This window comes from Sebastes fasciatus, chromosome 16 (assembly GCF_043250625.1).
Source record: "Sebastes fasciatus isolate fSebFas1 chromosome 16, fSebFas1.pri, whole genome shotgun sequence".
Classification (NCBI taxonomy): domain Eukaryota; kingdom Metazoa; phylum Chordata; class Actinopteri; order Perciformes; family Sebastidae; genus Sebastes; species Sebastes fasciatus.
Window position 1 is genome coordinate 24,601,929 of NC_133810.1, and position 21,715 is coordinate 24,623,643.

At 40.3% G+C, this 21,715-nt stretch overlaps 1 protein-coding gene across 1 annotated transcript in view; it reads right to left on the minus strand.

Annotated features, from left to right (window-relative positions):
- The window catches only part of LOC141752517 (uncharacterized), a 39,521-nt gene extending 24,994 nt beyond the window's left edge, over positions 1–14,527 (minus strand). Inside the window, exon 1 of the mRNA XM_074610521.1 lies at positions 14,217–14,527. The gene's annotated coding sequence lies outside the window, so the exon portion shown is untranslated. The remainder of the gene's footprint in view (positions 1–14,216) is intronic.
- Between the last annotated feature and the right edge of the window lie 7,188 nt (positions 14,528–21,715).

The window sequence follows — 21,715 nt, forward strand, 5'->3', positions numbered from 1 at the left end:
CAGGTTATAACTAGACGGTGAATCAGAAGACAACTAAAATATAAAACTGTTAATCTGTGATCCGTCTTCACTCTGGTATGAAACTCTAGTGATGTTGATGTATCTGATCAGTCTGATCGGGCGCAGCGTCCAATCAATAACTGATATCCAATAAGGGGGCGTGTCGGTCGGTGATAAACTTCCGTGCAGGAAACACTGGAGGATGCACTGGTGTATCCTCGCTCATAGCTCCTCCAGCAAGCCTCCTCGCTCCTCGATCCTCGCTCCTCGATGCGCATTTTATGAATTGGGACGTCCTTCAAGATGGAGGACTGAGATCGATTTCCGGGTCACAGCCGGAGGATCGAGGAGCGAGGAGTCGAGGAGGCGAAAAATGCTGAAATGAGATGCAGCTCTAGTCTGTCGAGGCTATTTGTATCCCTGCCTCGTGTTCGATGGATTTCTCCCCGTGTGATTGTAAGACGTTGCTGTAGACTGATGAGTCTAGAAAGAAGCACCTGCTCTTTGATCGCAATGGGCTGACACCAAAAACTTGAGGCTTACCTTTGATGTTTTAGATCACTGAAAATTGTACTAAATTTAAAATTCAAGTGTCAGGTCACATTACAAAAAGGGCATATTTTAGCCATGCTAGTGGCACGGCTCTAGAGAAAGGAAAGTTGTCTGTCTGTCAGTCCACCACTTTGGTCCTGACGGAAGTACCCCAATAACTAATCCATGGGTTGCCATGACAATTTGGTCCCCAGAGGATGAATCCTAATGACTTGGTGATTCCCTGACTTTTCCTCTAGCGCCATCATGAGGTTGACATTTTTTTTTTTAGTGAAACATCTTGAAAACTATTGGATTTATGTCCCCCTGGGATGAAATGTAATATTTTGATGATCCTTTAACTTTTCATTTAGCGTCATCTTCAGCTCAATAGCAGCTTTGTCGTTATACTTGCAAAACTGATATTCCCATCAGCCTCAGTTGTACTCTGTATTTAGTGTAAATGTCAGCACGCTAACATGCAAAACTTAGATGGTGAACATGGTAAACATATACCAGCTTAACATCAACACTGTCATTGTGAGCATGCTAGTATGCTGACTTTAGCATTCAGCTCAAGCACAGCTGTGCCTAAATACAGCCTTATAGAGCCACTAGCATGGCCACAGATTCTTCATTGTTCTAAAATTGTATTTAATTTTACTCCCGTTACAAAACATATTTTGTCATGCACTCCTAGTGATGTCTAGCATTGGGATGGAGGCAGACGTTTCAGAGATAAATATCTCAAAACCTGGTCAAGTAAAACAGAATCCATGTGCATGGCTAAATACCACTAGGGTAAGTGGGAAAATCTTTTTTTTTTTGTCATTTAGATAAAGCCACCCTTTTAACTCCACAATAGATGAAGTGGAGACTTACCAACCTCACATAATATTGTTCAGATTGGCCACCAAACAACCAACTAGCCTGTAATGCAACATACATTTAAAACAGTGTTCTCTAAGGTGGATTTTCATTTTAACCGTTATCCCTTCAAGCCATATTTATCGAGAATCTCTCAGGCAGTGGAAGACCAAAACGTTAAAAGGGGGACTGAGGAACAGATACTGAGGACAACACTGGCTGACAGGAACAAAGCGGGTAGAGAGAAAATACAGGGGGACAGGTTATAACGTGACACTGTAAAACCACAGGATTACAGGGGAGGCAGGAACACGTCAAAATAATCTGGGGATGCCTTCAGTCCCAACACAACACTGATACCGACCCATGGAGAAAGCAAACCACGCTCCAGTGTCCCCATGCTTATATCCACGCACAGAGTCTGGTGATGGTATCCTCATCTTTTTTCCCCTTTTTCAGCCTTGCCTGTGGTGGAGGGGGTGGGGGTTACATTGACCCAGTTTTATCATGGTGGAAGTCACTATCACTCTGATCACTTTTCTCTCACACACTGTAAACTGCAGGCTGGCCAGTGGCCTTTTCACTCACTCATAGTCACAGCTTCAGCAGACACAGAGAGAGAGAGATGTAAAATACTAAAACAAAGTGATGCCTCTTGAAATTTCACTGCCATATGTTGACACTTCACAGCAAGAATGAAATATAATGCAATACAGACTATAGTGAAGCATTACTCTAGAAACACCACACCATCTGATGGGCTAATTACTGTGACAATAAAAGTTTCGGTGTTGGCAGCATTACTACAGTCAATTTGCAACAGGATTTAAATGGGAAGACAAGGATTACAACTATCTACTTTGTCATCTGGAACCGTTGACATTGACGTTTCAGTTAAATCTAAGAAATTGTAAAAAAAAAAAAAAAGAAAAGTGTTTTTTTATTTGCATATTTTTTCGTGTTCATATGCTTCATTGTTAAAGACAGAAATAGTCTGGTGCCTGTGTCGTGTCTGCTCATCTGTGCTTTTTACCCCGCTACATTTATATGACAGCCAGAGTTATGAGTTACTTTTCAGATTAAGATTTTACTGAGAAAATATTTATGAAACACAAAAAACAGTCTGTCTGGTTGGGGTACTTTGTCTCATTTCAGATGTATGTGTGAGTTGTTAGAAGTGCCACCAAAGAGATATTTCCCTTCTAATCTTCTCCGTTCAAATTATCCAGTATTTCACAAAAAGCAATTAGAGAAAAGTCCAAAACATTAAAATATATTGTGTATACAACTTTTTTCTCCCCTCTTTCTTGTCTCACTAATTGTCACAGTTTGTTTTATGACCCTTTAGAGGGGACCCGACTATTGACTAGCTAAATGCTCTTTCTAGTACACATGGGTGCATTGGTATTAACTATCTAACAATCTAATATAATTTATAATAAAATATCAGTCACAGGGGACAGTTTTCTGTAGAATGAGTAATTCACTTTTAATGCTCTATATATCCAGAGCATTAATATAGCACCAAACAACTATTTGTTATGTAAAGTTATAGTGGAGTAATGTCTACCTGAGCAGAGAGAGAAGTCACTCTCCCTCTGTGTGTGTTATAATCCGAGATTCTCTGTGCTCTGTGTGTGCTTTTACTGCATGTTAGTGCATGTGAACCCACCCCACTGTTACAACTGATAACGTCGTCCCTACCGACGTCGCCATTGTGGAAGCGTAGCACCCACCCTCCTGTTCCCCCTCAGGTTAACACTATTTGCTCTCTCAGCAGACTTGCTGTTGTTTTCACCGTTAGCGCCGTTTGCTGCAAGCCACCGGCTCAACCGTCACCATGTTGACAATCGTGCAGAGGCAATAGAAATGATACCAATCTCGCATTTAGCACTTTAAGTACACTTGCACTTAATACTGTTGTACCTTTACTTAAGTAGGATTTTGAATTAAGGAGTTTTACATTGTTGTATTAGTACTTTTACTTAAAGGGCAAAAACGCCCATTTTCAAGATTCATACATGTTATTCCTATGGTCTAAGACAGTACAAAAATATAAACATGAACAACTCTCTCCCAGATCCCAAAACTAGGCTGCTATAACTCAAATTTGTGACATCATAGGGTATAAAGTCTGGAGCTGCTCCATAGACAATGAATTGGGAGAGATGTTATAGATGAAACTGAGAGCACCCAGGGTAATGTTCTGAGTATATGGGAACATTTTCTGTTTCACAACTGAGATCACTACAATAGAATAAAGCTCATACATGAGTATAAAAACATTCTGTGGGTCCATAAAATCAGTCTCCAATTCATTGTCTATGGAGCAGCGCCACACTTTATACCCTATGACATCACAAGTTTGAAACTTCCTTCTCTGGTTTCTGGCTTTGAGAGAGAGTAGCTCATGTTCACAAATATTGATTGAACTTTACTAGGCCGTGGAAATATCATACTGGAATTCTTAATTTGGGTGGTGTAGTTCCCCTTTAAGTAAAGTATTTGAGTACTTCATCTGATCTTGTCAGTTGATCTGGTTTTGCAGGACTTTTGGTTTAAGACAATTAAAATTTGGACAGAACAAGACAAGTACTGTTGTGAATTCAAATATCCTGTCATCTCTGTGCATTTGTTATCTAGGCCTGAGGGCAGCTAGTGACAGGATCCACCTATAAAATGTGTGTCTTTTTGATTAGAGGTTAATTAAAATCGTGTTTAATTAACTGTGTTCATGTGAAATCCCTCCAGTTGGTTGGTCTCTCTAACGCATTAATGGAATCTGATAAAAGGCTGTAAGCTTCTGCCAATATACAGCACATGCTGAGGGCTGTTACGTGTGTTTGCAGTGATTGTCTTTCAAAAATGAGCCGCCTCAATCTGCTTCACTTTACAGTTGCAGCCAAACAGAACAAAGTGTACAAAGTGTGTACATTGCATCGTTTTCATTATTGCCCCCTTGTTAATAGCTTCAGTTACAAGATCCCAGAACTGAGGTGGCAGCCAATCTAACACACAACAGAGAGAAAAGGGAACTCTGGTCAGTTTGATGGCCAAAATTGAGTCCGGGGCCGTCAGACAATCTGTGATGTATAACTGTAATATTGTTGACAACAGCCAGGCTACAACCCAGCACAATAATAAACTCCTAAACCTATGTGTGTTCATACTTAAAGAGGACATATTGTGCTTTTGAGCTTTTTCCCTTTCCTTTAGTGTGTGTATAGTTTACAGTTGTAAAAGTCTGCACCAATGTCCACGCCAAAGGGAGTTTCTCTCCCCCCATAGAAACACTTCTCCTGAACTGCTTGAAACTCCTTGCTTAAAGTCCTGCCTTTTCTTCCATTACATGGTGATGTCACCAAGTAACACATTTACATAATACCTGCCTAGCGGCTAGTTTAGAACGCCCTCAAACAAAGCTAGTTAGAGCGGAGCTGGAGCAGAGTCCGACAAGTTTGTTTTCAGTTGACCAATCACAACAGTGGTCCAGCTGACCAATCAGAGCCGACTTGGCTATTAGGGAGGCGGGGTCAGGAGCTCAAACAGAGCGTTTTCGTTTCAGATAGGTGAAAAGTAGTATTGCAGCACAGCTGGTATGAGAAAAATAAAGCATTTTTTGAACATTAAAGCATGAAAACATTTTCTAGTAGCAACCCAACATACAAGTATGCACCTGAAAATAAGCATAATAGGTCCTCTTTAAGACATAACTCATTCCTTTGAACAATATTATACACCAGACGACTCATATCCGTATGTGACATTGTATAATATATTTGCTAGGCATATATGACTTCAGAAGTTTACAGTTAAGTGAATAAGTTATGAGCTCCTTTCAAAAGAACTGAGGCATAACAGCCGCTGAGGATGTGAAAGTTTCGACAGAGTTAGCTACTTACATTAGGCTGAAAGAACATATGTTGCAGGGTGGATCAAGGAGCGGAGAGGCAAATGCAAATGTATGCGCATGATTACGTGTGTATTAATATTTAAGGGAAAGGCTAACGCATGCTAAGCTTTTCAATCGCGTTAGCTGCTTCAGAATTCGAGCACATGAAAGTGTAAACGCAAACTCCCACTGATAAAAAGAAAATATTTTTTTAAAAAAGAAGAAGAGTGCCACTCAGTTCCTGTTAGCGAGAACTGCATGAGCCTACGGGGGAGATCATGACGCCCTCCCTCGGCTCGCTGCTACCCCACCAGCAGAATACAGATAACAGCTTTACAGTCACAGGCATAAGCCAGAGAGAGGAGAGCACCGGTACACATGCTAATGTTTTTTTTCCAGATGATTTAACTCTTTCCCAAACACCTGAGCAAAACCTGCTATATAATAAATTGTTCTAATTTGCTCGCTTAGCGCATCTGAACTGTGTAATGTTTCATAAAACAAAATCCCATCAGAGTTGGAGTCATTTTACGTGTTGAGAAGTCATTAATTTTGTCTTGAAAGGAGGACAGGAACAGAACACAGTGTGTACTGATGAAGTGATGGAGCGTCACATACAAGACAGGACAGTGCATGACTTATAGTAAAGAATCTCACTGTGCACTTCAGTAATCAGGTACAGTGTAGATTTATTGATGCACACACAGTGCATCTTCAGCTGCAGAGGCGGTGCAGCGAGTGTTTTTGGGGACAAGCTGTTGAGGGGGCTGATGTTTTTAGGGAACAGATGGTTGTCTGGCTGTGCAAGATTGATGGCGATCTTACCGTTCCCTCTCCCCGCCCCGGCTTTATGCGGCTCCTTCATCAAAAGGCACCTGACTGCCAAACACCCACGCAGGCAGCAGAGTGGACCGCACCGGAGCAAAAACCAAAAGGCAGTAATGTGAAGATGTGCAGCTCAATTACTGGCTTATAAAATTGCTTGAGTTAGAGAATCTCTTCCTCTGCTGCATGAACAAGATTTCTTTTCATCACAGTGAAAAAAAAAGGCATCTCGAGATAGTGGATGGCAGGAAAATTAGTCATCAGAGTTACTTGTTTCCAGAGGCTGATGAGCAGGCCGTTTCTGTCAGAGGACAATCTGCATCTGCTTGTGTTTAGCACAAAATGACAGGAGGCGGTCCACCTCTCTCTATATATATGGTTATCCAGTCATCACATAACCTAACTGACAGATGGACACTGGGCACGAAGGAGAAAGGCACTAGGATGTTCACAATAATATACCTGTAACAGCAGTGCGGGTCAAACAGTTGGTGTCACAGATCCTACAGGAGATTGTACACCCACACACAGACTCAGCTGCTGTGGAGCTGCTGATGAGACTGAAAATCAATGAAAAGGTTCAATCAATGAACGGGTTCCTGCGCAGAAGACCGCCGTGTCAACATGTAATGTGTAAAAAACGAGTGTTGATGGATTTGTGCTGTCAGCAGGCTGACAAGGGTTACTGACCTGCTCTGTCGCAGAGCTAAGCCAATGTAGGAATGTAACGGCGCTGGACGGCGTTATGTGTGTCTCAGGTGTCTCTGGCCTCTACTGTAACCTTGTCTTCCTTAAGCAGCAACACCTACAGTTGTGGAATTGTAATAAAACCAATAACACTTCAAATGTATGCCAAATTGATATATTAAAGAGGAACTATTAGGCTTATTCTCAGGTGCATATATATATTTTTTAATATGGGGTTTCTATTAGAACATGTTAACATGTTTTAATGTTAAAAAAAACTTGTTATTTTTCTTATATCGGCTGTGTTGCAGCACCTCTTTTCACCCTCTGTCTGAAACGCTCTGTTTGAGCTGCTGCCCCGCCCTTCCCACCTCCGAAAAGCCCAGTCTTCTCTGATTGGTCAGCTGCCCCAGTCTGTTGTGCTTGCTCAATTGAACAAAACTCTTGGGACTCTAACGAGCTTTGTTTTAGGGCGTGTCAAACTAGCTGCTGGGCAGGTATTATATAAATGTGTTTCTTGGTGACATCACCATGTTACAGAATAAAAGGTGGGACTTCAAGCAAGGTGTTTTAGGCAGTTCAGGAGCAGTGTTTCTGTGGGGGAGAGTAACTTCCTTTGACGTGGACTTTGGGCTTTGTAACTTTGCAGACCTTTTACATACACAAAACAACTATATAACACACTAAAGGAAAGGCACAAAAGCATAATTGGTCCTCTTTAAGCAGCAAAAACAGTTGTGGAATCGCAATAAAACCAATAACACTTAAAATGTATGCCAAATTGGTAAATTAATAACAAAATTACAAAATTCTGTTGATTATTACATATCTAGATGGGCTAAATAACGCAATTACACGTTGTCAGAACAATGCAGTTAAAACCGCAACTTGCCGGTTTGATATTTCAGCTTTTGTATGGATTAAAAAAACAAGATAAACAGGTTAATTAATGAGCTTTAGAGGTGCTGGTAGGCAGATGTTTTTTTTAACCTTGGACAGAGCCAGGCTGGCTGCTGTTTCCACCTGCTGATTGAAAATAACCTGTGTGAGCGCGTGGGTCTGTTTTCTACTGAATAATTTAACCTGACCACTTGATTGATGAGGAACTAAATCGAAAAATAAATGGAAGTTGTTCCCTTTTTGTTTTCATACGGTGGTAGTTTTTGTAATCTTCAGGAATATGCACCATCAGACTTACAGATGTAATGCTGAGACATAAAGCAGAATTAGACAAATCATTGCACATGTTATGATGGGAATAAAAGTGAATGTTGGTCTCACAAATGAATAGAAATACTTTCCTTGGCCTGCACGGATGTTGATATCAGATAAGAAGCTAATTTACAAATCAGCAGAGAAGCAGAAAATGATCAAGCTTATCAGGATTTAAACACTCGAGCATGATTTGGCCTGAAAATGTAACAAGCCAAACATCAGAAAAAAACAGACTCTCTGATGTATTGCTAAATCCATTTGCCTGACCACCAAAGCTTTGTGGGTAGCATTCAAATTAGTACCAAATTCACAAATGAGGTTAAAGTCTACTTCTAAGAAATACAAATACCCTCCAGTGTGCATTGACACTGATGTTACAGCAGCGTGTCGAGTCTCCCGTTTAACATCCGCCAGGGTGGAAATGTTAATTGTAACTGCGGCAGACTGGGTCGTACATGGGTAAAGGTGGCAGAGAGTGAAGCGCCTCGTGCCCATCACAAATATGATATGAATGATAATGACTACTAAAGCATCGTGTACAGACGTCTGCTTGCCAAATCACATTTGAATGAGATATTCCACCCCAAACCTCCATAACTCGAGCCATTTACTTACCGACAGCAAGAATGTAATAAGCATGTTAATGTGTTTCATTGTGTGAATGCCAAGTGTTTCTGACCGTGTCAAGTATGATCAGCTTTATCTATATACAAATGAATCAGTTATATTCACACTGCAGCTCTCTAATGATTGTGCTCACAAAGCTTTCGGCGACCATTTCAACTCTCAAGTACTTAAAAATAGTACAAATGATGCTCTATTATGAAAGCTGGAGTAGGCAGATTGGAGCAAATATGATTAAAAAAAAAGTTATTTTTATAAAACTGTCACTATCCTGAGAGCAGTGCATGAGACTGATAATCTGAAAAACATCATGACCAATCAGAGCCGAGCTGGAGCCTTGCCGTCTCTGAGCAGCTGTCAATCACTCGCTAACTCCGATCAAACGGTCAAACTAGGCACTGCTGATCAAATATGAATCAATATTCTGTTACTGTAATGCCTATTTCTTGCCTCAAATGTTTTCAGAAACATCTTGTAGTGTACTGTTTAGTTATAAAATCAGAAAGTTTGTGACCTGGCCGCCATTTTGAGATCAGTTGAGGAAATACCAAGCACCGCCCACCAGCTAGAGCAAACTTTCTCATTTTACATCAAACAGTACACTACAAAATGTTCCTGAAAACATTTGAGGCGAGAAATAGGCATTACAGTTATATTGATTCATATTTGATCAGCGCTGCCTAGTTTGACCGTTTGATCGGAGTTCACGAGTGATTGACAGCTGCCTCCGTTGAATGAACAGCCAATAGGAACGCTCTCTCTCTCTGAAATGACCTGTGATTGGCCAAAGTCTCCTGTCATGGGCTAGATTTTTTAAAGCCTGAAAACAGAGCCATGAGGAGGTGCAGAAGTCTAGTTTTCTCTCAGAACACTTGAATTACAATATGCTGAAAGGTTATTGTGGAATTTTTGCCCAATGATGCTAAAAATATTATGCCTACTGCTCCTTTAATATCTGAAGCAGGAACATCTCAAAACAAATCTGAAATGATTTGAAGATAGTGTCAGGTAGAAACACAGTGAAATTAATGTTAAATTGTCCGACCAAGTGGAGTTAAAGAACAAAAGGATACATCTGGGTTGTAACAGAGAATGTGGACTTACAGTAAGTCATTATGACTCACACTCTACGCAGGCTTAAGTCACACATCTAATGATGTAAGATTTACTTAAATGACTCGCAACTTCCTGGTGATGACTTGGTTGTGACTCAGAAGCCCAAATGAAAGTGTTTTGTCAACAATGCCATGATAATGGCACAATAATGACACACAGGGATGAGCCTTGAGTTGATTAGTAAGCATTCTTCAAATTGACTTTGCTTCTTGTCTAAAATGCTGCTCCTATTCTTTCATTGGCTCTAATCATCATCAACATCTTCACAACACTGCATTAATCCCAAATGACTTGAAAAGACAAATACATCTTTACTGCTAATCTGTGTTAGCGCATTGCAAAATGGTTTTTTTTCACATTGTAATCTGCTTTGTTTCACTGTCTCATCAGAACTCACACCACTACAGGCTGCTGAGGGGAAGTCAGAACAATTACATCACCTAATCTCCACAGTCAGCGGACACAAAGTGATGGAAGCAACTGCGCAAACTGACCAATCGGAGGGCAGCGTGAGTTATCTCGCCTTTCTCTTCACTATTCAGTCAAACTGATTTTACACTGAGACTGACACTTGACTTTTAGCACATTCAGTATCATAATCCCCACACATCCATGGCTAAACAACATTTTTATTACGTTATTTTATAGGAGATAAAATGGGATCGGTGGTACTTTGGCTGCAGAGTGATATTTTTTTCAGGGTGGCCCAGATTTCCTGCATATGCCCCAATTTAGACATGTTGAAAAATCAAATATTTGAATCAAGGAGCAAACCAATGCAAATCAGTTACACACAGCACCTCTAACAGCACAATGGTTTTTAAAAAATGATGCCAATGGCACATTGTGATGTTAAAAAATAAGACCTCTGCTCAGTTTTAATAAGAAATCCAAAAAATGACTAAATCCTAAAATAGAATTCCAAGAATAGAAAGTGACAAAAGCAGCTTGGAGAAAGGTTTTGTGGTTGGTTGGGATTTGAGCTCTCTGTCACATAAAGATAAGCATACACTTTGAATATATTTAAAAAATCATTGAAGAATTTTAAAAAGCACACTGTCGTTGTTAGTGATTGCTATGTAATCAGCCGACATTGGAAATCCCAGATCTGAACACCGCCAGAATGTAGTCTGCTGCTTGTGCCAAGGCGTTTCTGTCAACCAAATGTCCTCCCAATCGGTAATTTTCTGACAAGCTGGATCTTGCAAACAAACAGTCAAAAAGACAGAAAAAACATATTCATATTAATTGGACGAGACAACAGCTGAACAAACGTGGTCTAATATTACACACTGAAAGCCACTGTGCGCTCTGCATTTGATCGATGTTTGTTTCAGAGTGTATTTTGATCTGAACCAGGGAAGGAGTTACTGCTTTGTAAGAATCCAGGAACATATTGGATCGACCAAGCACAGGTCTAGCAGCGAGTCCCCAAAACATATGGTCCCCTGCAGGCCTTTCCCCTCCGAAAAATAACACCAAAAACAATCTGACGCTATTCTATTGGACAGAAGCTTGCTCAACGTGAACAACAACAACAACAAAAATCAACAGCAACATCTGTTAGCTTGCAGTTTGCAGTCTGTTTCTATTCCCCCTCTGGAAAATTATGCAAGACCATATTCATATCCTCGAAGAAAACCTTCAAGAAAGTATGAGTGTGCATGAAAACAACAACAACACAGGACACCCTGAGGCTGTCACAGTCGGCCTGCAGCATCATCATTTAGAAGAAGGGGCGCTTAATGTAATTATCGTTATTAATGGTGGGAGTGATTCTAGGGTTAAATGCTAAATGACTAATTTAAATTTCAGCTTCTAAGCACCGCATAATTTAACTTCTCTTGGGCGGTCCACAAATAATTCATCCACTTTCTACCTGCTCGCTCCTATTCAGAGTCGATCAGAGGCCATGCCAGCATGCACTGGAGCAGGGAAACAGGATAGGCCACCAGTCCGTGGGCTACCACATAAACAAACACAGTCACATCTGTAAGCAGTTTAGAGTTTCTAGTCTACCTGACCTGTCTGTAGAGAAAATGTTAGAATATGCAAACTAGAGCTGAAACAATTAGTTGATTGACAGAAAATTAACTGTCAACTATATTGATAAGTGAAGCCGCCTTTCAGTGTCTTGCACCATGGTAAACTAAAACCATAGATGTGGGTCAGTAGGTGCCTACTACACCTAATTCCAACACGTAAAACTGAGTGAAAGGTTACGTTTTGAACACAAACATAACAACTTTAGGTTTAGGCAACAAAACCATTTAGTTAAGTTTAGGGAAAAACGTTGTGTTTTGGCTTAATATAACTACATTTGAAAAGTGAAACTTAATGCTTGTGAACACAAAGACAACTACACATTGTTGGTTTCACACAGGATGTGAACCCCGGTCTCCTGGGTGAAAGTCCTGTGCCCCCCCCCCGACCTTCACCCCGTAAAGAGTTTCACATAGTCTACACTACCGTCCCTGACTCCCGCTTTTGCTCCTGTCATAATTACTACAATCGCTGTTGTCGTCTTTTATTCCTTCTTTCGGTCATCGCCCATGTGAATCGATGATAAAGCCAACTCGTGGGTGTAGCTGGCCCCTTCTGACCCACATCTATGAGGCTTACAACCACTGATAACGCCCATTTAATGACCTGATAACTGTCTAACCGGCTGAAGTCTTTGGGTTTGGACTTTTTGGTTGGACAAAATAAGCCATTTGAAGATGTCGTCTCGGCTTTGCAAATGTGACCTCGGGGTATTATGATGGACATTTTTCACTATTTTCTAAAGTTCTAATTAATCAAGAAAATAAGCTTTAATTGGAGCCCTATTGTAAACTCCTCACAGAGAAGACCAGGGCTTCGACCTTGTTATTGTTAGGAGGAAATGCTATTCATTGAGCCGCCATGGTGTCACTCCACAAAATCATTTTAGTGAAATCTTTGGCTCTGTGTTTGATCTTGACCTCTTTTACACATTACTATCGTAATAGCTGTATATTTCATGAATATACAGTATTTCATAAATATCTTTCAGAGTTAATCATTTCATCTCCCTGAGCAATCCCTTTGTTTCATTGTCAATAGACTGATAGACTCATTGAACTGAGTAAATCTGTGTAGTTCTTTTTCTACATTTTCACCAATCATGTAGACTGCAAGATCTGATTATACACTGCGTCTTTCCTGAGAGGTTCAAAGTCAATTAAATTATTGTTCCACTGAAACATTACACCGTCACCGGAAATGGCTGCCTATGGTTTTATATGGGAGAAAGCATTGAATCAATGCTACTGTCTCTATATAGTTCAGACCAGAAAACCCAAATCTGAACTAAAAGCAGCTTCAAGCTGTGAGCTGCAGGGTTGTGTGATTAGTCTACACTACACTACGAGTGACCCTGTCACCTTACTGAGCCATATTAAAATCATAAATATTGCTTAATGCAGGTTTAAGCTTTTAAACTGGTTTGTGTGTCCCTCCACTGCTTGCTTGGTCTTCCTGCAAATGCACTGCAGTGGTTTTTCTGTGTATGTGTCTTGCTTGTGAAGTTAGTGCCTCTATACTGCTTGCCTCACACTAACCATAGTCTTATCATAGTTAATGTTTGTAAGCTTCAACCATAAATACACCGTATCCAAATGGAGTCTTCCAAAAATCACTCTTATCAGTCAGTTGTGTGTCCCCCTCCTTCATCACATCATTTTACTTACACCACCTTTTAGTTCTGCCTGTGCATAACTGATAATGTTGACAGAGACTATAGAGGCTTCACTATGACATGCATGTCAATAAATCACTTGCTGATGCTTATTTAAAATAATGTGCTCACATCTCTCTCATCAGCTCTTTGCAGCATCTCATCATCAGCAGCAGCAGCATCAGCACCGCAAATAAAAGCAGCTATTAATATTTACATTCTTCATCTGCATTGTTGTTCACAAGGCTGTTCTGCAGGGCCAGTAATGGAAAATCTATCAGTTCCTGTGTAAATACAGTCGCTAGATGGCGCACTGCCTAATTCCCCCGTATTTTTTTTGCACATTCTTTGAACCTTTAATGACAAATAAAGCTGATGTGTGGCCAGCAGGCCTTTATACCTTCACTCACTCTCATCAAGTGTGGATGTGTAGATTTATTTCTTCTTCCATACTTGGCTCTTTGCAGTTTTTATCCCATAAATAATAATACATAATAATACACGCTTATTATGGCAAACAATCCGAACTGCTGACCTCCTCTTCGAGCAGCGGTGGATGCTGATACATGTTTTTAACATGTGGCATCAGTTTGACTGTGAAAGACATTGAGGAGACGCGCTTTTTTCGGTGCTATGAGCTAAAACCTGACCAACATGCAGTGCTGTGACAGCCTGCTGCTGCTGATGATGATGATGATGATGGGGGTCTCACAGGCTGCAGGCCGATCGCTAGTAACGGTACCAAAAAGAAACATCACTTACATCAAGCGTGGCAGTCCTTCCCGTAGTGTTTCCATCATTTGTGCGCAGCAGAATGAGAGATCCTCATGTTTGTAGTAGCACGACCCGCTGCGTTGGTATGATCCAGATGTGTAACACCTTCCTCTGCCTGCCTGACTCGTTTGTTCATGTATTTTTTTTAAAATAAATAAAAAAAGATAATAATAAAAAAAAAGAGCTGGCTTGAATAGAAGATGCACAGCTCCGGGTTTTTAAGAGAAGCAGATGAATAAATACATGTCAGTGCTTTGGCTAACTCAGCTGAGCGTCACGTCTGAGCGTGTGTCACTCTGAGCCGCTGTGCGTGTGTGTGTGAGGAGACACTGTGACGGGGGAGGTGGGCTCTATTGTCTCCACTGTGGATGACATCATCCCAGACCAATGGCGAAACACACGCGATGGAGGGCTCAGGGGGGCGAGCACGCAGCACGTGCTGGAGGAAGAGGAGGAAGAGGAGGGGGGTGATGTTGAACTGACAACCTGCAAACCCCTCCTCAAATAAAAGTAGCCTATAGGCCTACTTTTGCAGCAGAGTGGCCCCTTTAACAGCTATATTTTAATATATTATATTATTAGCCAATAAGCTTTCTTAATTGGTCTGATCCACAAAATAAAAAATAAATAAATCCATTACCAAAATTAGCACATTAAACCTGCATTAGGCACAAGGTTTTTGGCATCATTGGGCAAAAAAATTCCATAATAACCTTTCAGCATATTATAATTGAAGTGTTTTGACTTTGGCCAATCACAGGTCATTTCAGAGAGAGAGCGAGCGTTCCTATTGGCTGTTCATTCAATGGAGGCAGCTGTCAATCACTCGCAAACTCCGATCAAACGGTCAAAGGAGCGCTGATCAAATATGAATCAATATTCTGTTACTGTAATGCCTATTTCTCACCTTAAAATGTTTAGCTGTAAAATGAGAAAAATGTGCTCTGGCTGGTGGGCGGTGCTTGGTATTTCTTCAACTGATCTCAACATGGCAGCCGGGTCACAAACTTTTTCATCGTACAGCTAAACAGTACACTACAAGATGTTTCTGAAAACATTTGAGGCGAGAAATACACATTACAGTAACAGAAGATTGATTCATATTTGATCAGCACTGCCTAGTTTGACCGTTTGATCGGAGTTTGCGAGTTATTAACAGCTGCTCAGAGACGGCAGGCTCCAGCTCAGATCTGATTGGTTGTTTTCCTCCGGTCTGTGAAATTTTGCAGATGCCATTACCGGAGGACACAGAGGCACATGATTTTTTTCAGTTTACCACTAGATATAGTGACCGTTATATAAAAATGTTGCTCTAATTCTACCTACTGCTGCTTTAACTTTCTGTTTTCTATCAGCTATTAGCTAATGAACCAACAAACTAATTACAATAGCACAATACAGTCAGGCTCTGTGTCTGTAAAGTGAAGCCAATGTAAAAGTGCCTTAGACCTGCATTCTTTCTAACAGCCAGCAGGGGACGACTTCTCTTGTTGCAAAAAGAAGTCTGATTGTATAGAAGTCTATGAGAAAATGACCCTACTTATCACTTGATTTATTATTTCAGTAAACATTGTAAACATGAGTTTATGGTCTCAATCACTAGTTTCAAGTCTTCTTCAATACAGCATGATGTTCATTTAGTAAATTATGGTCCCATTTAGAGTCAAATAGACCATAAAGCAGGGTATGCTTTAGGGCGTGGCTACCTTGTGATTGACAGGTCGCTACCACGGCGTTGTCCGATCTGGGAGTTTTCACTGTTTTCATCTTAGAACCTTAACCCTTTCACAATGCGTTTTTAGTTCATGAAAGTTAGTCAGCATTTGGTTGTACTTAGCTCCACCCTCTTTTGTCACTTCTGGTTGCAAAAAAAACAAGATGGCGACGGCCAAAATGCCAAACTCAAGGCTTCAAAACGTAAGTCCACAAACCAATGGGGGGATGACACGGTGTCTATGTCCAGTACCTATATACAGTCTATGATTAGCAATAATCATACATTTTATTTTACTAATACCTTTATTTGTAGGATGAAAAGAAATTTGTATGTTTCTGTGAAATAGTGAATTTTTAAAAAATGGTGCATAAACTTTTTATTTGCTGTGCTTTTTTTTTGATGAATGCTTTTTTCAAGATGATAAAGGTGGAATATTATTTTCCTGATAAAAGTGTAATACATTTTTTTACAAAATATGCATGTTGGATCGGTTTTGTCACGCTCGCTCTTTCTTTAATTTGATTTCTATTAAAAGAAATCTGAAATACACACAGACACACACACACTGACACCATTATCTGTATCAGCGTGTTATTTCTGGCAAAGCTGTCTTAGCTTGAACAGAAAAATCCACATTTCTCTCTTCATACAAGGAGAGGAGATGATTGACACGGATGTCATGACAACCAGGAAATGATCTTGTCATTGTGTGAAATCATGAAGTAGAATGGAGACTAATTTTAGCAGTTAAAGAAATTTTAGCTGTCACTGATGCAGAGAGAGGCAGCAAGCAGAAACATTTAGCCTTGCTAGGAGTGACATGTCCGGATTTAATAGGTTTTTCTATTGGTTTGACAACCCTCCCCCCTGCGGCCTTTTTGCTCTTAGGCAGAGGTGCGTGGTCAGCAAGAGCCCCAGGTAGATGTTCCTCTGTTGTTAGATCATCTTTCCACCCATTCAGGGGCTGGGCCTGGGTTTGTGTCTCATAGGTGCTGTTTTAGTTCGATAAAGACATCACCAACTGTTGCCAAACAGCAATTTGGCACAAACAGTATGCCAACCAGCTGGCACTTTGACGGCCTGTGCCCACTTGCAACTTTGGAAAAAAGCCCTGGCTGAGGGTCTCTCAAGATGGCCCACCCCATGCAACCTCTGCATCGACACCTCTGATCACTCAAGATTGCTTACGATTAGAGGAATTGTAACTGATGCTTGGCACACACTACACGAGAATCAAGTCGATTTTGGGCCTGATTCCCTGCCCCCCGATGATAGCCAGTAAAGCACAGTTAAAAACGTTTTTTACATCCCCCGATCTGCTCGGAATTCCATCCTGGCCACACCAATTTCAAATTACAAATATTAAACATGTTCAAAATTCATGATCGGATATCCTGTTGTGTGGGGAACCCTGAGGACAGCCGATGACGCAGTCACGTAGGAAAGAACGATAGCCAATTGGTAACCAAGCTGACTGAAGAGGGAAGGACAACAACCGCTGTTATAACGCCCCGTAATGGCTGCGGCTAATGCAAAACGCGAAGCATAAAGATGGACCTCAGAAAGGGAGGATCAACGTGTTGATTTGTGGCGACAACACAGGTGTTTATTTAACATGTCTCTATGACCTCATCCATATTCTTTTCTTATTTTCATTGTAAAATTTCAGTACAAATTAGAGCAAAAACTAACGGCGCTAATTTTTCCTGCCCATCATCCGCTATGTTTGTTTACACTAAGTCACGTTTGATTGCGCGGGATTTTGCAAGATTTGCGGTTTTGAGAGTCAGGACTCTACTTGTTCATGAATGGAATCAGTTAGTGTGTGTGGTGTTTTGGCCAAATCGTTGCTCCCAACACACTACAGGAACAAAACTGTTGAATTTAACATAACATGTTGTTATGTGTGGGGTCTCTCACATTTTCGACATCTCTTAAGATTTGAAAAATCTTTTAGTGTGGGCTAGCCTTGAGCAGTGGCAAAACGCTCCCCGGTCTCCCCTATTATAGCTGTGCATTTCTACTGTAACTTCTGAGGTGTATCTCACAGTCTCTACACAGACAATCACAGTTCGTCCTTCTTGTATTTCTACTGCTACAAATACTACTACTTGACACATTGATCCACTTGTCTCACACTGGAGACACTTCAGTTCGGGCCCATTCGCAGCTGTGACTGTTACGTGTAAATAAAAGTCTTTCAGATTCCCAAATTAACATCATTTCACATCCCAGTGGATGATTAGGGATGTGTTTGCACCTGCTGCCTGCTGGTAATGTAATGATGTGTAAATCTGATAATGTGAATTATCACATTTGACACCTGCATTGTAAATTAGATAATGTGAGGGTGTGTTTTTAAAACATCTGTAACCCTCTTAATGTGTCACAATCAAACACTGCAGTGATGCCAGTAAGCTATAGTAGAAATTACATATGATTGCACAAAGAATCCATAACATCTGTCTTTATTAACCCATTCTCTTTTGCTGAATATCTTGTCCTGACGTGTCTTGTACAACAGAGCTTTCATTGTGAGTGGTTCACACTCACATAGTTCTCCTTCATTTCAGAGCAGCAGTAAATGGAAGGATAGTGATGAATATCAATATGCTTCTCTAACCTCTTCATATCTGTTCAGGAAGTTAGCTCACGATCTCCGGCCAAAGTTCTATTAATTCATCCTGTCCCTGGAGGTGTAAGTGACACCTCCTGTAAGCCTGTTAAAGTAGCAAAAGAGACCTTGTATGGAGGATTTTTAAGTATGATCTGTTAAATACTACCTAAATATATGAAAAAGTAAATGAAAAAGGATGAGTGTCACTTGTGCACTTGTTAATTAGTGAGCTTTCGAGGTGCTTGGTAGGCAGATTCTGTTCCCTTTGGACTGAGCCAGGTTAGCTGTTGCCCCCTGTTTCCAGTCTTTATGCTGAGCTAAACTAACTGGCTGCTGGCTGTAGCTTTATATTTACCGTACGGATATGAGAGTGGTATTGATCTTCTTACTGTATCCAACTAAGAAAGCAAATAAGCATATTTTACAAATGTCAAACTGTTCCTTTAACCTTGCAGTTTAGTTGAGTAGGCTACTTTGGGCAGCCTCTGTGTCTGAAAAGTGAAGCCAATGCAAAGGTATTTTAAATTTGTATTCTTTCTAATAACCAGCAGGGGGCGACTTCTCTGGTTGCAAAAATAAGTCTGATCGTATAGAAGTCTATGAGAAAATGAGCCTACTTCTCACTTGATTTATTACCTCAGTAAACATTGTAAGCATGAGTTTATGGTCTCAATCACTAGTTTCAAGTCTTCTTCAATACAGCATGATGTTCATTTAGTAAATTATGGTCCCATTTAGAGTCAAATAGACAATAAAGCAGGGTATGCTTTAGGGTGCGTGGCTACCTTGTGATTGACAGGTCACTAACACGGCGTTGTCCGGTCTGGGAGTTGTCCGTGTTCTTATCCTAGAACTTTAACCCTTTTCAGTTCATCAAAGTTAATTGTAACATTTTGGTCACCTAAAAATGTCTTATTCAGCGTTCAGTTGTACTCCACCCTCTTTTGTCACGTCTGGTTGCAAAAAAACAACATGGCGATGTCCATCTCAAGGCTCGCGAGCTCAAGGCTTCAAAACGGCAGTCCACAAACCAATGGGTGATGTCATGGTGACTACGTCCACTTCTTGTATACAGTCTATGGTTTGAGTAGCATTAACTGATTTTTTTGGCCACTGGGGGGCAAAGCAGACACAGAGACACATCATTAGCTTAATTTGGAGTCCTGTTTCTGGCCACCTGGTGGAGTCCAATATTTACTCTCCTTTTAGCTGTTTTTATCCTCCACTTACTAACTAAAATATTTATTGGTGCAGCTTTAACAAAACTTTAACCATATGTCAGATCAGAGAACTGTCAAATGCACCTCTTTTGTTATGGTCTCACAGGCTGCTGCTTCGACCCTGAAAAACAGAACAAAACAGAGAAAAACAGAGGATTTATGATCAATAAAGTATCACATAACTCTTTGCCCGTTCTTTACCAGACACTGTCTTTACCAGTTTATTCCTTCTCAGGAGGCTGCAGCATATCCCAGCATGCCCTTGGCAGCAAGTACCAAATCCATCCAGGCTCAGCATGTGTATGCATATTAAGTCCATGGCTCATTTCTTGCTCAATACAGCGAAATGGTAGAGCTGGGAAATATGGATGACAAGTAATAAGCCTTGATGTAAACAGAACAATAATTTAGACCAGCCAGCCTTTAGTAAATTATATTAGATTTCAACAGACCAGTACAAATACATCTTTCATAAATATTTTAATTTAATTTATCTTGCTTTTGGGAAATAATACAATTGTAATGAATTTTTTTATTAAAAATAATCTGGTTCTGGCACTGAAATGTACTGTTATGGACTTTATAATGTTTTTTGTTTTAGTTATTTTGTCAAACTTGCAAATTACTGATGTAAATACACAGAACGAGAAGGTCTGCAGCTTTATCTGCTTCCAACATTTTTATTCCAAACAGTGTTCAGTCCCTCAGACATTCCCCATATACAGTAGGAGTGACCTTTAATATGAACCCCGCTGGAGAGTTTGACAGCGTGCAGAACTCTTTTTTTCAGTTGTCAAGAATCCAGAAAATTAAAAATGACTTTTTTGAGTTATTGAGCGAAGCACAAGGTAATCTCACAGTCCCAAAAAACACCCGTAAAAGTGACAGAGTGCCCACAAAGAATAATTATAATCTTCTGCCACAGCTGGGGTTAATTTCCCAGTTAATGTGTTTGGAATTAGTACATCTTAATGCTTGCAATAAAAAAGGCACAATTATCAAGACACCGTGTAATCTGCAGGGGGGAAAGTGATGAAATAATTTTCATATATCAAACTTTTCTCTCTTTCAAATTATTTTCTGTAATGTGATGCTGCTGTGGAGCATCAGGATAAACACTCATCAACATGATGAAACCTAATCCTAAAATCACCTAACAGAGCTCAGAGGTCCATATATACTGTATATATATTAAAGACACACCTGATCAGATACAGTTTACCTTAACTGTGGTCTTCAATGATAGTCCTCTCATTATTTCTATTCAGTATTACTATTTTATGCTCTTTTTATACCTAAATTCCACTACATTCACAGTGAAATATTGTCATTTATGTGACAGATAGTTACATGTCATATTAAGACTTAAAGGTCCAGTGTGCAGGATTTTGGGGGATCTATTGGCAGAAATGGAATATTCATGTTTTCATCAGTGTATAATCACCTGAAGAATGTTTGTGTTTTCGTTAGCTTAGAATGAGCCCTTCATATCTACATAGGGAATGGGTCCTCTTCATGGAGTCCGCCGTGTTGCACCGCCATGTTTCCACTGTAGCCCAGAACGGACAAACCAAACACTGGCTCTAGAGAGAGCCTTTCGCGTTTTACCGTTATAGTCCGACAGGCTTGGAAAGGGAGGGGTCAGTGGAGGGGTATTCAGTTGGTTGCAATCTGCAACCACACCGCTAGATGCCACTAAATTCTACACATCGGTTCTTTAGCATATAATAAGCTTATACAATACATTGTTGTATTGTTAAGGATTAAACCAGTGTGTGATTTCCTCTTTAAACTTCTGACGTGGTTTCATTTAAATAATTGCTCAAAGTCCAAAGTGGTAAAATTATCCAAATTTATCACAAATAAAGAGAAAAACAAGTCCAAAAAGTGAATTCAAATTTGAGAACTTCGTTTTTTCTTCTTTCCAGCCCTC